The following is a 17,425-nucleotide window of genomic DNA, read 5'->3' on the forward strand; positions in this document are numbered from 1 at the left end:
AAGGCAAATTTTGTGTCTCTGTTTCTGCCTTTTATTGAATAATTGTAACACTTCAAACCAGTATGAGTGCAATTCTGAAAAAAATTAGACTGGATATTTTAAAATTGGAACTATTTTGAGAAACACGGAACATACAAGACCTAGCATGGTACAAGAGAAAAAACATTTATTTGCATCAGGGAAGGAATCGAATAGTGGTTCTGCATGTCACCTACTCATTCACCAGTTACAGTTTCAAAGCAACATATTCATAGTCCACCACTAGTTAAAAATAAAATTTATTAGGGGAGGAGCCAATATGGCGGCAAGAGTAGGACAGTGGAAATCTCCTCCCCAAAATATATATATTTTTGAAAGTACAACAAATAAAACTATTCCTAAAAGAGAGACCAGAAGATCCAGGACAACAGCCAGGCTACAACTACACCTGCAAGAACCCAGCACCTCTCGAAGCGGGTAAGATACAAGCCGCGGCCTGGCGGGACCCGAGCGCCCCTCACCCCAGCTCTGGGGCGAGAGGAGAGGAGTCGAAGCAGGGAGGGAGAGGGAGCCCAGGACTGCTAAATACCCAGCCCCAGCCACCTGCACTGGGAGCGCAGACACACAGTGCGTGGTGTGCTGGATACCAGGGAAACAGAACAGTAAAACCTGCAAGTGGGTCCCCACAGCCGGCGCCCCAGGGACAAAAGAAAAGTGAGTGTTTTTTGAAAGTCTTAAAGGGACAGGGGCCTCACAGCTGGACGGAAGCATCTCAGCGAATTCAGACCAACAGCTGGGAATCCCAGGGAATACCGGGCGCCCTAACCCCTGGGGGGCAGCGCAGTTCTGAGGCCCCTCAAGGCGATAAACAGTTCCCCCTCCGGCGCAGCCCTGCCATAGAGGAGCAGCAGCCTGAAAGGTGCCAGGCCCACAGTAACCGCACGGAGTTAACTCCACAGCGGCCCGGGCAAGAATCAGAGGCACCATCTGCACGCAGCTGCCCAGCACAAGCCGCTAGGGATCGCCATTCTCCCAGAAATGGAAGGCCAGGAGCAAGAGGAAATGGTCTTGGTTCTCCCAGCTGACACAGGCGCCAACTGCTTACGACTACCTCTATTGCCATGAAAAGGCATAAGAATTTGATACAGATCAGACTAAACCAGACATCCTCACCTGAGAGAGAATCTGAGGAGATAGACTTAACCAATCTTCCTGAAAAAGAATTCAAAATAAAGGTCATAACCATGCTGATGGACTTGCAGAGAAATATGCAAGAGCTAAGGAGGGAAAATAAAGAAATAAAACAATCTCTGAAAGGACTTAAAGCAGAATGGATGAGATGCAAGAGGCCACTAATGGAATAGAAACCAGAGAACAGGAACACAGAGAAGCTGACAGGGAGAGATAAAAGGATCTCCAGGAATGAAACAATATTAAGAGAACTGTGTGACTAATTGAAATGGAACAATATCCACATTATACGGGTACCAGAAGAAGAAGAAAGAGAAAAAGGGATAGAAAGTGTCTTTGAAGAAATAATTGCTGAAAACTTCCCCAAACTGGGGGAGGAAATAGCCTCTCAGACCACGGAAGCACACAGAACTCCTAACACAAGGGACCGAAGGAAGACAACACCAAGACACATAATAATTAAAATGGCAAAGATCGAGGACAAGGACAGAGTATTAAAGGCAGCCAGAGAGAGAAAAAAGGTCACCTACAAAGGAAAACCCATCAGGTTATCATCAGACTTCTCAACAGAAACCTTATAGTCCAGAAGAGAATGGGATGATATATTTAATGCAATAAAACAGAAGAGCCTTGAACCAAGGATACTGTATCGAGCATGATTATCATTTAAATATGAAGGAAGGATTAAACAATTCCCAGAGAAGCAAAAGTTAAGGGAACTTGCCTTCCACAAACCATCTCTACAGGGTATTTTATAGGGACTGCTCTAGATGGAAGCACTCCTAAGGCTAAACAGATGTCACCAGAGAAAATAAAATCACAGCAAAGAAAGCGGAACAATCAAATACTAACTAAAGGCAAAAAATAAAATCAACTACCCACAAAAGCAGTCAAAGGAAACACAAAAGAGCACAAAAACAAAAGACAAAACAAAAAAAACACATAACATACAAAGAATGGAGGAGGAGGAACAAGAAGGGAGAGAAATAAAGAATCATCAGACTGTGCTTATAATAGCTCAATAAGTGAATTAAGTTAGACAGTAAGATAGTAAAGAAGCTAACCTTGAACATTTGCTAACCATGAACCTAAAGGCTGCAATGGCAATAAGTACATATCTTTCAATAATCACCCTAAATGTAAACGGACTGAATGCACCAATCAAAAGACACAGAGTAATAGAATGGACCCATCTATATGCTGATTACAAGAGACTCACCTGAAACCCAAAGACATGCACAGACTGGAAGTCAAGGGATGGAAAAAGATATTTCATGCAAACAAAAAGAGAGGAAAGCAGGTGTTGCAGTGCTAGTGTCAGACAGAGTAAACTTCAAAACAAAGAAGGTCACAAGAGATAAAGAAGGATATTATATAATGATAAAGGTGTCAATTCAACAAGAGGATATAACCATTATAAATATATATGCACCCAATATGGGAGCACCAACATATGTGAAACAAATACTAAGAGAATTAAAGGAGGAGATAGAATGCAATGCATTTGTTTCGGGAGACTTCAGCACACCACTCACTCCAGAGGACGGATTCATTGGACAGAAGATAAGTCAGGACACAGAGGCACTGAACAACACACTAGAACAGATGGACCTAAAAGACATCTATAGAACTCTATAACCAAAGGCAACAGGATGCACATTCTTCTCAAGTGCACATGGAACAATCTCCAGAATAGACCACATATATGGTCACAAGAAGGGCATCAGTAAATTCAAAAAGACTGAAATTCTACCAACCAACTTCTCAGACCACAAAGGTATAAAACTAAAAATAAATTATAAAAGAAAGCAAAAAGGCTCACAAACACATGGAGGCTTAACAATATGCTCCTAAATAATCAATGGATCAACGACCAAATCAAAATAGACATAGAGCAAAGTGGGAAACAAATGACAACAACAACACAAAGCCCCAACTTCTGTGGGACGCAGTGAAAGCAGTTTTAAGAGGAAAGTGTATAGCAATCCAGGCCTATTTAAAGAAGGAAGAACAATCCCAAATGAATAGTCTAACGTCACAATTATTGAAATTGGAAAAAGAAGAACAAATGAGGCCTAAAGTCAGCAGAAGGAGGGACATAATAAAGATCAGAGAATAAATAAATAAAATTGAGAAGAATAAAACAATAGAAAAAAATCAATGAAACCAAGAGCTGCTTCTTTGAGAAAATAAACAAAATAGATAAGCCTCTAGCCAGACTTATTAAGAGAAAAAGAGAATCAACACACATCAACAGAATCAGAAACAAGAAAGGAAACACTGTGATGGACCCCACAGAAATACAAAGAATTATTAGAGAATACTACAAAAAACTATATGCTAATAAGCTGGAAAACCTAGAAGAAATGGACAACTTCCTAGAAAAATACAACCTTCCAAGACTGACCAAGGAAGAAACACAAAATCTAAACAGACCTATTACCAGCAAAGAAATTGAAGCGGTAATCAAAAAACTACCCAAGAGCAAAACTTCCGGGACAGATGGATTTACTGCAGAGTTTCATCAGACATACAGAGAAGACATAATACCCATTCTCGTTAAAGTATTCCAAAAAATAGAAGAAGAAGGAATACTTCCAGACTCATTCTATGAAGCAAGCATCACCCTAATACCAAAATCAGGCAAAGACCCCAGCAAAAAAGAAAATTACAGACCGATATCCTCGATGAACATAGATGCAAAAATACTCAACAAAATATTAGCAAACCGAATTCAAAAGTACATCAAGAGTATCATACACCATGATCAAGTGGGATTCATCTCAGGGATGCAAGCATGGTACAACATTCAAAAATCCATCAACATCATACACCACATCAACAAAAAGAAGGACGAAAATCACATGATCATCTCCATAGATGCTGAAAAAGCATTTGACAAAATTCAACATCCATTCATGATAAAAACTCTCAGCAAAATGGGTATAGAGGGCAAGTACCTCAACATAATAAAGGCCACATATCAAAAACCCACAGCCAACATCATACTGAACAGCGAGAAGCTGAAAGCATTTCCTCTAAGATCAAGAATAAGACAGGGATGCCCACTCTCCCCACTGTTATTCAACATAGTACTGGAGGTCCTAGCCATGGCAATTAGACAAAACAAAGAAATCCAAGGAATCCAGATCAGTAAAGAAGAAGTGAAACTGTCATTATTTGCAGATGACATGATATTGTACATAAAAAAACCCTAAAGACTCCACTCCAAAACTACTAGAACTGATATCAAAATACAGCAAAGTTGCAGGATACAAAATTAATACACAGAAATCTGAGGCTTTCCTATACACTAACAATGAACTAATAGAAAGAGAAACCAGGAAAACAATTACATTCACAACTGCACCAAATAAATAAAATACCTAGGAATAAACCTAACCAAGGAAGTGAAAGACCTATACCCAGAAAACTACAAGACATTCTTAAGAGAAATTAAAGAGGACACTAACAAATGGAAACTCATCCCATGCTCTTGGCTAGGAAGAATAAATATTGTCAAAATGGCCATCCTGCCCAAAGCAATATACAGATTTAATACAATCCCTATCAAATTACCAACAGCATTCTTCAACAAACTGGAACAAATAGTTCAAAATTCATATGGAAACACCAAGGCCCTGAATAGCCAAAGCAATCCTGAGAAGGAAGAATAAAGTGGGGGGGATCTCACTCCTCAACTTTAAGCTCTACTACAAAGCCACAGTAATCAACACAATTTGGTACTGGCAAAGGAACAGAGCCATAGACCAGTGGAACAGAATAGCGTATCCAGATATTAACCCAAAGATATATGGTCAATTAATATACAATAAAGGAGTCATGGACATACAATGGGGAAATGACAGCCTCTTCAACAGCTGGTGTTGGCAAAACTGGACAGCTACATGTAAGACAATGAAACTGGATCATTGTCTAATCCCATACACAGAAGTAAATTTGAAATGGATCAAAGACTTGAATGTAAGCCACGAAACCGTAAAACTCTTAGAAAAAAACATAGGCAAAAATCTCTTGGACATAAGCATGAGCGACTTCTTCATGAATATATCTCCCCAGGTAAGGGAAACAAAAGCAAAAATGAACAAGTGGGACTATATCAAGCTGAAAAGCTTCTGTATAGCAAAGGACACCATCAATAGAACAAAAAGGGAGAATATATTCATAAATGACAGTATGGGAGAATATATTCATAAATGACAGATCCAATAAAGGGTTGACATCCAAAATATATAAAAAGCTCACACACCTCAAGAAACAAAAAGCGAACATCCAATTAAAAAATGGGCAGAGGAGCTGAACAGACAGTTCTCCAAAGAAGAAATTGAGATGGCCAACAGACACATGAAAAGATGCTCCACATCGCTAGTCATCAGAGAAATGCAAATTAAAACCACAATGAGATATCACCTCACACCAGTAAGGATTGCGACCATCCAAAAGACAAACAACAACAAATGTTGGCAGGTTGTGGAGAAAGGGGAACCCTCCTCCACTGCTGGTGGGAATGTAAATTAGTTCAACCATTGTGGAAAGCAGTATGGAGGTTCCTCAAAAAGCTCCAAATAGAAATACCATTTGACCCAGGAATACCACTTCTCGGAATTTACCCTAAGAATGCAGCAGCCCAATTTGAAAAAGACAGATGCACCCCTACGTTTATCACAACACTATTTACAATAGCTAAGAAACGGAAGCAACCTAAGAGTCCATCAGTAGATGAGTGGATAAAGAAGATGTGGTACATATACACAATGTAATATTATTCTGCCATAAGAAGAAAACAAGTCCTACCATTTGCAACAACATGGATGGAGCTAGAGGGTATTATGCTCAGTGAAATAAGCCAGGCGGAGAAAGACAAGTAAATTATTTCACTCATATGTGGAACATAAGAACAGAGGAAAAACTGAAGGAACAAAACAGGAGCAGAATCACAGAACCCAAGAAAGGATGAACAGTTATCAAAGGGAAAGGGACTGGGGGGGATGGGTGGGAAGGGAGGGAGCAGGGGGGTGAAAAAGAAAGGGGGCCTTACGATTAGCATGTATAGTGTGTGGGGTGGCACGGGAAGGGCTGTGCAACACAGAGAAGACATAGTGATTTTACAGCATCTTACTACGCTGATGGACAGTGACTAATGGGGTATGTGGGGGGGACTTGGTGAAAAGGTTAGTCTAGTAAGCATAATGTTCTTCATGTAATTGTAGATTAATGATACCAAAATAAAAAATAAAAAAATTAAAAAATGAATAAATAAAATTTATTAGTTTTCTCATACACACACACACACACACACACACACACACACATTCTTGTAATGACCACCACCACAATCAAAATATTGAAAATTTCTATCACTTCCCAAAATTTCCACTTGTTATTATTTAGCTATAAGCCTTATTTATATAACCTGGATTTAGGCCTTTTGTTAAGTATATGTTTGGCAATGTTCTCCTAGTCTGTGGCTTGCCTCCTCCCTTTTTTTCCTAAATGGTGTCTTTTGAAGAACAAAAGTTGTAAATTGTAATGCAATCCAATTTATCAGATTTTTCTCTTATGGTGAAGGCTTTTAGTGTTCTAAGAAATTTTGCCTGCCCTAAGTTCTTAAAATTCTGACTTTTCTCTGATATTTTCTTCTACCGATTTTATAGTTGTAGCTTTTGCATTTAAGTATGTGATCCATTTTTGAGATAATTTTTGTGTATGGCATAAGCTAAAGGTTGAAGTTGTCCTTGATAACCCGTTGTCCCATTATTATTTGTTTTAAAAAAAGACTATTCTTTCTCCATTGCATTACTTTTGTATCTCTGTACAAAATCAAGTGACAGCACATATAAGATCTATTTCAAAATGCTCTACTTCATCTATTGACCCTATATGTTTATCTTTTTTCCTATTCGTTTATTTATTTATTTAAGATATCACTGTTACACAGTCTTATGCTCAGGTTTCACATGAGCAACATTGTGGTTACTACATTTCCCCAATTATTAAGTCCCCACCACATACCCCATTACAGTCACTGCCCATCAGCCCTGTATGTCTATCTTTATACAAATATGTCTTGAATACTGTATTGTTTTTGAAATCAGGCAGTGTTAGCCTTCTGACTTTGTTCTTTTTCAAAATTATTTTGTTTATTCTAGGTCCTCCACATTTCCATAAATATTTTAGAGTTAATTTGTCAATTTCTTAAAAGAAACTATTTAAATTTTGATTGGGATTGCAGCAACTCCATAGAATAGTGTAGAAGAACTATCACCTTAAAAATATTGAGTGTTCAGTGAAATAAGCCAGGCAGAGAAAGACAAGTACCAAATGATTTCACTCATTGTGGAGTGTAACAACAAAGCAAAACTGAAGGAATAAAACAGCAGCAGACTCACAGACTCCAAAAAGGGACTAGCAGTTACCAAAGGGATGGGGTTGGAGAGGGTGGATGGGGAGGGAAGGAGAAGTGGATTAAGGGGCATTACAATTAGCCCACATAATGTAGTGGGGGCACGGTGAAGGCAGTATAACACAGAGAAGACAAGTATTGACTCTATAGCATCTTACTATGCTGATGGACAGTGACTGCAATGGGATGTGGGGAGCACTTGATAATATGGGTGAATGTTGTAACCGGAATGTTGCTCATGTGAAACCTTCATAAGATTGTATATCAATGATACCTTAATAAAAAAAAAACATTGAGTGTTCCAATCCATGATTATGATGCATCTCTCCTTTTTAAGGACTACTTCTTTTAGCAACAAATTTGTGGTTTTCAATGTACAGAACAAATCTCACACATTTTGTTAGATTTACCATTAAATACTTCATTTTTTTGCATGGAATCATGAATGACACAATTTTTTTAACTTCCATTTTCAAAATGTTCTTTGGTGCTATAAGGTAATACTTTTTTGGTGGAAGGGTACATTAATTTTGTGGCTTGTGGCCTTGTTAATTTCACTTGTTACTTTTTGTAGCTTTGTTGTTGACTATGTTGGTTATTGGGTTCAATAAATTTTATTTTTAACTAGTGGATAGAATGAGTATGTTCATAACAATGCAATACACTACTAAATATTTCAGTGAGGAATAAAGACTTTATGTAAATTAAGAATTACATAAATTACAAAATATGTCATTTAATTTTGTTTTGGTTAGAGATAATACTTTTAATTTCAACTCTCTAAGATTTACTGAGACTTCATTTACGGTCCAGGCTATCTTGGTGAATGTACCATGTATACTTTAACAGAATATGTATTCTGCTATTTTTGAGTAAAGTGTCTATAACTTTCAATTAGGTCAACTAAGCTAAGAGGATTGATCACACCTGCTATACCTTTATCTGTCATTTTCTTGTACATTGCTGAGACAAGAATGTGAAATCTCTACCTATGGTCATGGACTTGTCTATTCCTTTGGTCTTGTCAGTTTTTACTGCACATATTTTGAAACTGTTATTAGGGTGCATACATATTTAAAATCATTGAATCTTCATGATGAATTATCCTTTTATTCATTATGAAATGTCTCTCTGTAGTGCTGGTAATATTCTTTATTCTGTATCTTGCTGATATAAATATAGTCATTACAGCTTTCTTATATTTAGCATTTTCCTGGCAAATATTTTTCCATTCAGTCATGTTTAAGTTATCATTGTCATTATATTTAAAGTATGTTTCTTGCAGGCAGCATATAGTTGAGTCTTGCTTTTTGAAATTCATTTTGGCAATTTCTACCCTTTAATTTGTAGACCATTTATAGTTACTGTAATTATCAATATAGTTGGATTTAGATTTACCATCTTATTTGTTTTATAAGTATTCCATCCTTTCTTTGTTCTTTTCCCCCCACCTTATTTTTGACACTTTTTCTAGCATTTCATTTTATCTCTTTAAGTGGCTTATTAACTATATTTTAAAATATTTTTCTTTAGTGGTTGTTCTAAGGTTTACAACATGCATCTTTAATATAACAGACCACCTTCAATTAATATTATACAACTTCATGAATAATGTAGGAACCTTATAACAGTACAATTCTATTCTGTTTTTTCTGCAGACATGTATTTTACTTCTACATATGTTCAAAACTCCCATTTTTCTTTAAAGTTATCTTTTTTAAAAAATTAAAAACATAAGGAAACTTGTATACTTGAAATCAATATAATATTATATATCAACTATACTTTAATTTAAAAAAAAAGAAAAATGTCTTTTATATTTAACCACATTTTTTACCACTACCAAGCACCCTTCATTCTTCTGTACAGATTAAAGTTTATCTGGTATTATTTTCCTCTTGCCTAAAGAACTTCCTTTATATTTCTTGTAGTGCAGGTTTGCTGGCACCAAATTCTTTAAGTTTTTGTTTGTCTGAAAAAGTCCTTATTTTGTCTTCAGTTTTGAAAGATTACTTTCACCTAATACAGAATTCTAAACTGTCTTTCAACCTTTCAGTATTATTAAAATGTTATTCCATTGCTTTTTGGCTTACAATGTTTCTGACGAGAAATCTAAAGAGTCTATGTGTGTTTCCCTGTGTAATGTGTACTTTTTTTACTCTGCTTTGAAATTTTTCTTTTACAACTTATTTTTAGCAATTTTATTGTGATATTCCTTGGTGTGGATTTTTTTTTGTGCTTACCTTTCATGGGTTCATTGAGCTTCTTGGATCTACAATTTTATAGTTTTCATCAAATATGGAAAATTTTCAGAAATTATTTCTTCAAAAAAATTTTTTTTTGTCTTTGATTTCTTCCCCAATATCCTTTCTCTCATTCTAGGACTCCAACTGCACGTATGTTAGACTGCTTGATTTTGTCCCAGAGGTCACTGATATTTTGTTCCTTTATTCTTCTCTTTTTTTCTCTCAGTGCTTCAGTTTAAATAGTTTCTACTGCTATATCTTCAAGTTCGCTAATTTTTATCTTAGGCAGTTTCTATTCTGCTGTTAAACCTATGCAGTAAAATTTTCAATTCAGGTATTATATTGTTTATCACTAGAAGGATTGTTATTCTATTTTATATATTCTATTCTCTCCTCATTAAGTTCATGTTTTCTTTTAAATACTTGAGCAAAGTCATAATATTAATACTAGCTCAAGTCCCTATCTCCTAACTTTATTATCATTCTATGTCTATTTATTTTAACTAATTTCTCTCCTCGGTATGGATTAGATTTTCCTGCTTGTTTGTATGTACATAGTAACTTCTGATCGGATGCTGGACTCTGTTCTTAGAGGCACTTAGCTGTTAACCAGCTTGTTCTTTTTAAAGGTTGTTTTAAAGCTTGTAAAAGGGCAGTCCTAGAGTAGCCTTCACCCTAGGGCTAGTTTATCTACTCCACTAAGGTGTAACTCTTCTGGGGGTATCTCCTGAATGTCCCCATGTAGTCACTGAGGTCTCTCTACTATGGCTGGTGGGAACTTGAACTATTCCCAGTTCTCTGTGAGCTCTGAGAATTGTCTGCCTTACAGCTTTCAACTAGCTCTCCTTTTTCCTGGCAGTTGTTCTTTGCCCAGCCTCCTGGAATTTCACCCTGTGCAGGCATAGATTGGTATTCAGTTAAAAACCAGGGGAATCCTACGTACAGCTCTACAGGTTTTTCTCTGCTAGTACTCCGTCTTGCAAAGTTTCATTGTCTTGACCTCCCTAAACTCCACTCTGTTTCTTCAAACTAAATAAAATTCCCAAGTTCTATTTTGATTTCATCACTCTCCTCTGCACCTAGAAATTGCCTCCAAGCAGAATGTAAGGCTACTATAGGGCTTATCTGTTTCCTTCTTCAGAGTCCTGTACTATATGTTGTCTAATATCTGAAAACAGTTGTTTCATATATTTTATCTAGTCTTCTAATTATTTATAGAGGGAAGAAAATCCCCATAGCAGTTACCTCTTCATGGGCAGAGGTAGCAGTCCATCAGCTTGGGATTTTAATAAACTGCCATCAAGATTCACAGCATTAGATCTTAGTTACTGTAAATTTCCTGTTGGGGGCTGTCTTGCTTCCATGTGTTCCCCCTCATATTTGTTGAATAAATATGTCCAGTGGGTACTTCATCCACCCATCTCTCTCTCTGTTCAGGGTATAGTCTATTTCAAACTATTCATTCCTTTTAAACTCAAACTTTCTTCTACTGCTTTCAGAGCTGTTCTTTCTGCCTGTTTAATATTTGCCTGTGTTATTTGTAAAAGACTCTATATGTTGACAAGGGCAACAAATGCTCTGATGCTACTGAGTCTCACCACCATCAGAAGCAACATTATCTATGACCTTGCCACATAAAGATAAAGTCAGTGAAAATGTCCAAAGACTGTCCGAATCTGTCTGACCTAGGACAGGCTAAGAAAGTAATTTAAATAGCATAAGACAACCCTTAAGTTACTCAATGGATGCTTCTGATTCTTCATGTATATGCAATATAAAGAAGGTGCTTACTCAAGGGAAAAGGAGCTAATATTTCTTGAATGCCTACTAAATACCAGATTTTACACTTCAGAGTAAACTTTTTCTCTGAAGAGCCAAACAGCACATATTCTAGGTTTTGTAAGCCATGTGGTTTTCTTGCAACTCTACATCCCTGCCATTAGTTATAGTATAAAAGCAGCTGTATACAATAAACAATTGGATGTGACTGTGTTCCAATAAAACATTTACAAAAACAGATGGTGAGTGGGATTTGGGCTGTCGGACATAACTGCCAAATACTGCATTATATTATGTGCCATATATATTAGGTATGTGGCCATAAGAAATTCCTAATATTCAACAATTTTATCCTTAAAAATGGCATTTTCATATAGTTTAACCTATTTGTTAATCCTATTAATCTCCACAATAAATTTTCAAGCCTATTAAATTGTCCTCATTTTGCAGATGAGGAAACTGAAATTCATACACTAAGTAACTGATACAAATAATAGCAATATTGGGATTCAATGAACTTGGACTTGTCTGCTTGCTTGTTATATACTCTATGCCACCCACACACAGACATAAATGAGCATTGGTACAAATCAGCTCAATGCAGCCCTCCCACCCCTACTCCTAAATTATTACAGAATAACTTGTTATTCTTCTGCCACTAAAGAAATTTTGAATTATGGTAATTTAATTTTTTAAGTTAATTTTAAAGAAAATAAACCTGATTCTCAGTTTATTAAGTTACTATGATCATACAAATGCATCATTTAGTTGTTTATTGTCATAGATGTCAACTTAGTGGAACTCTAACAATGAGTGAATGTATAAAACACTATGATCCTGCAGAGCATACGAAGATGAGAAATACAGTTCAGTTCCTACTCTCAATTTTTAAAATTTACAAAAGGGAGGTGCACAGACTAATTAAAATGTAATCAAATGTCCCTTTCTCTGGGAAGCCATTTTTCACCACCCTACCTGTTAGAGAAACTGGTTGCTCCTTCTTCTATGATCTCATTACATTTATATAAACTTCTGTTCTCATTGTTTATATATGTCCCATACAATACTTTGCCATCCCTGAGAAACAGGACCATATCCTTGCAACTTTAAGGGACAGCATAGTTAGTTAATTGCCTATCAATTGGTCCACAGATGTCAAATGAATGGATAGATGGATGATGAACAGTAATAGACAAAGGTTAACCACGTTAGATATTATCTAGTACTGATGACTTCAATCTTCAAAATAAACCTAGAAGTAACTATATTTGTAACTACTGACTCAGTCTTCACAGTAACTCTGGGAATTATTATCTGTGTTCTACAGGTATTGAGACTGAGAATCAGAGAGGTAAATTAATAGTTGTTTACGGTTGTCTGCATGAGCCAGGTGGAAGGAACGAAGGAAGGAAAGAACATGATAGTGAAAAGTGAAAATAACTTAAATAAAATACTAGGAATATAAACTAATTTCTAAAAGATTTGGAGAAGGTGGTATGGGAAGAGGGATATAAGCAGTTTTGTAAAGAAAGGTCTTAAAGGTGATAACTGCAGTAGGCATTCTACATCGAAGGAATAGTAAAATTAAATGACACAGAGTGGGAGACAGCACCAAGTATATCGGAGGAATAGCAAAGTGAAGATTTAAGCTAAAGCTGAGATATATATGGAATCATATGCAATCATTTATCCAAGAAATATTTATTCAGCATTTACTCTGGGCCTCTATGGGAAAATAAAGGGTTTTGTATGCCAACATAAAAATCTGTATCTAGATCAGCAATCTGTATCTGGGTTGCAATTGAAGAAAAGTATGCAAGGCTGAATGTGATTCATTCTGCACTTTAGAAATACTAACTTTTCAGCAATGGATGAAATGACCATCCAGTGGGGGCTTATGAGTTTTCTTAATAGGTAACTACAGCATGGTAAGTGTGTGATAATTTCGAAAGTCTGTATTTGGACAGTACTTCTGTTGAGTGGAGGACAAGGAGCCAATGTCAAGCAGCATGTCAAAGTAGATGATATTCCGCATTCACAAATTCTTTTTTATTTAAAAAGAAGAAAGGAAGGAGGAGTGTGTGTTTTTGTTTTATTTTTATTTTACAGAAAAGTCACCATGTAATGGTTCTGCTTAAAAATGATCTTTTTTAATGTGAAAGTATCTAATAAGTAGCTTTCAGACTCCTAAAACACATCAAACATCTAAAGACCTCTGATTTTAAAATTCCTAATTTCTAAAATTGTGAGTCAACATTCCTTAGCCAATGGATATGCAGAAGACCATTAGTAAGCTCAAAAGAAAAAAACAGGGGCATAGCAATAAAGTATTAAAAACTGAGGGATTTTTCTCTTTTGAATAAGCATGATTAAAACCTGTAATTTAAAAAAAACACATATTCAAACTGTCTGCATTTATAATCTGTCTAGACATAATTCACATTGTTAAAATTATTTCTACTCTCTGGAAACCAAGAGTGTCCTTGTTGAAATGAGATTTCGCCTACTAGCAACTCCTTATTCTCACAGATGAACTGTCACAGCATGAAAACATTCCCCTACTAGTGAAGCTTCAGATACCTATTTCCCTGGTGAAAAAGTGTAAAAGGAACTGAAAGAGTTATTGAAAATTCATACAGTATCCCATACCCGATTAGAGTACAACTATAAGCAAAGAACATATTTTAACTCTAAAGGGAAATGGGGCAACAATGTTTTAAGTGATTGTTGACTTCACTGAGAAGCACAGAATATGTCAGAAGACTATAGTCTTCAGGTTCTCAAGAGATTCAAGATTATAGTATACAAGAATCTAATTATAAGAACTCTAGTTCTTTGTCCTGTTTCCCAAGTCAAAAGGTTAATGAGAAGTACACTGAAGAAAGCATCTGTTACTGCAAAGTATTTCTCATGCAAATAAAAATGGAAACAAGAAGTATTTTAATCTAGTTCTTAATTAACTTTAAAAATTACTTTATTGATGTGTAATTTACATGTCAAAACTTACTCATTTTTAAGTGTTTACTCAATGATTTTTAGTAAATATACAGAGTTGTGCAACCATCATCATCATCTAATTTTAAAACATTTCAACCATCCAATCTATTAACTTACTGATCTAAGATATTTCCATAAATTCCTGGAAGTTACTGATATCTACAGCTCCTATATATTCAAAGCCAAACAAATTTCTGCAACTGAACAGGCAAAATGAAACTAAGCTCACTTTTATTGACCTTTATAACCAATCCTCTCCTCTGGCAACGGGAAGAAAATGTTCAGGTGCTTTCTCTGAAAGTTAAACCATTCTAAGTATTAAGTTATGGCACACTGTGTTGGAAAGAAATTAATTATATTTTTGTTGGTAACACATTTCAGGCTGTTTACACAGCTGACATTTCTCAGCTGTACCCAATTCATGCCCTAAGCTGTGAGGACGATTTGTTTTGTGGCAGATGCCTCCACTTGAGTGATTTAAATAAGTATAAAAACACCATGCCTGCAACAATATAGATTACAAGCACCAACCTTATGAGTTATTATAATCCTAATGAAAGAAAGGTTTCATGACATTTCTTTGGCAAGGATCTCTTTAGAAGACCACAGTTATAAGCCATTTTTGCCAAACTGAAGCACTGGAGCTAGTGGATCTGCTTATGGCACCAGATAAAAGCAGCCTGGCCCTAAACATCTTTGTTGTATCAAATCATGCAGCTCAAAGCAACATCCTGCCAATGTGGCAACATTTGCTCTGGGGAGGTGTGGGCAGGCATGTTTCACAGGTTCTGGGACAAGGTGCAAATATGAATAATGAGGCAAAAAGAATGAAGCCTCTTAATGGAGATTCCCTCCTGTGTGTGCTGTGACTCAGATATAGCACCAGGCAGTATTAGTCTTGGATATGGTCAGTTTTAGCTGCTTTCCAGATTTTCCTACAGTAATGAAATTGCATTAGAACTCTTTGATAAAAAAATGTTGTAATAATCATTAAAAGGTGGGCCTCATAAAAGACTGTGCCAACTCAGTTTAATGATTCAACATCTAAAATGTATAAGGCCTTATGCTACAGAATTCAATATATTTCACTGAATTTGTCAATCACTCTTGGAACTTACATCTGATAAGCCTATCTCAGTCTGCCTTCTACAAGTGTGGGGTCCAAGAGCAGTTGCTTTTTCCAACCCTATAAAGACCCACATTTCTGGACTTTATTACCTTATATTCTTGCTCTTATACCAGACAATTACTTTTGCTTTGAACTTTTTATTATAGAAATTTTCAAATATATACAAAAGTTAAGAAAATAGTATAATAAACTCAATATATGCACCACCCTATTTCAACAGTGATCAATAGGTGGCTAATTTGCATTTATCTATATACTCTGACTCATGCCTTCAACTGCACAGGTTATTTTGAAGCAAATCTCAGAACCATTTCATTTACTTAAACCAACCAGTTCTTACCTATGATCCTTTTCTGAGTTATGTCAATAATAATTATAATACTGACTCTAATTTATTGAGTGTCTACTGTAAGCCAAGTACTATACAGAAATATTGCTAATCCCCAATACAATGCTACTAGTGAGGAAACTGAAGCTCACAGAATTTAAGTGACATGCTCAGATCTTTATTATTTTCTTTTGTAATATAATTATTTCTTATAGCAGGTTATTAGACAATGCTAAGACATTTCTGGTTTCTTCATGTCTCCCCAGATAAATAGAAGGTTATCATTTATGAACATTACTCTCTTATTTTCCTAAAAATAAAGGTAGCATGTTTTCTGTCAAATTTCTTACGCTAACAGGGGAAGAAAAACTGAAACAACAAACCACATCCCTACCTATTTAGTCATGGACAACCAGACAATAATTCTAATGATATACTATAATATCTATGTTAAAATCAATGGTTTATAAATAAATAAAGTGTCCACATACACTTTTTTTTTCTGGAAGGGTTCACTTAAAAAAAAATTGTGCTACTTAGTGAGTATTTTAAAAGCTTCACAATCCACAAATTATTTTCTAATGGTACAGTGTTTAAACTGTGGAATAATTAGACTCAGGTAACATATACCATAAACAAATTATTTTTAAATGTTTCCATCTTTTAAAAAGAATTCTTTTATATTAAAATATATAAAGATGGTGCTGAGAAAGGAGGAGGTATTATTATCCAGATGGAAAAATAATATTTACTAAAATGCAATGTTTGTAATATTTACAAAAAGGTAATCAAATTCTTAGCCATGATCATTATTTAGATATTGCTAGATGTACAGAAAGCTTCAATTTCTTTTAAAAATTAGACTTAGCTTCAGAATTCTTGAAATATCCTCATTTTTTACTTAAAAAAATGGGAATCTGTTTAGAACAACCAAGATTATGGATAAAAGTGGCTAAGATATAATTAATTTCAGTTGGTTTTCTTAGACGATAAAATTTACTCTCTTAGAAAAGAATAATCCCTGCAGGGTAGAGATGGGAAAGGTTTCAAAATTTATAGTGGGGAAACCACTTTCAGTAGATATAATAATAGGTAAAAATGACAATCTTTTCTTCCAGTTTTTTTATGGTAGTAAAAATTATAGGTAAATTTAAGAACAGAGTGCTAATAATATTAACTATAAAAAGTAACTTTTTAAAAAAGTGCCAGTCTACAAGGAAATGTAGTATTAAAGTTAAATATAATGATTAGGTTATATTGAGATATCTGTAATTCAGGAAAAAATTTTGGTCAAATCAAGCAGCATCAAGTTCCTGACAGATAATGTAACCTTACCAACAGACTGCTGATAC

At 35.5% G+C, this 17,425-nt stretch overlaps 1 protein-coding gene across 2 annotated transcripts in view; it reads right to left on the reverse strand.

Annotated features, from left to right (window-relative positions):
* The window catches only part of FAF1 (Fas associated factor 1), a 559,668-nt gene that overhangs the window by 209,037 nt on the left and 333,206 nt on the right, over positions 1-17,425 (reverse strand). The window lies entirely within an intron of this gene.

This window comes from Manis pentadactyla, chromosome 4 (assembly GCF_030020395.1).
Source record: "Manis pentadactyla isolate mManPen7 chromosome 4, mManPen7.hap1, whole genome shotgun sequence".
In the NCBI taxonomy this organism is placed as follows: Eukaryota; Metazoa; Chordata; class Mammalia; order Pholidota; family Manidae; genus Manis; species Manis pentadactyla.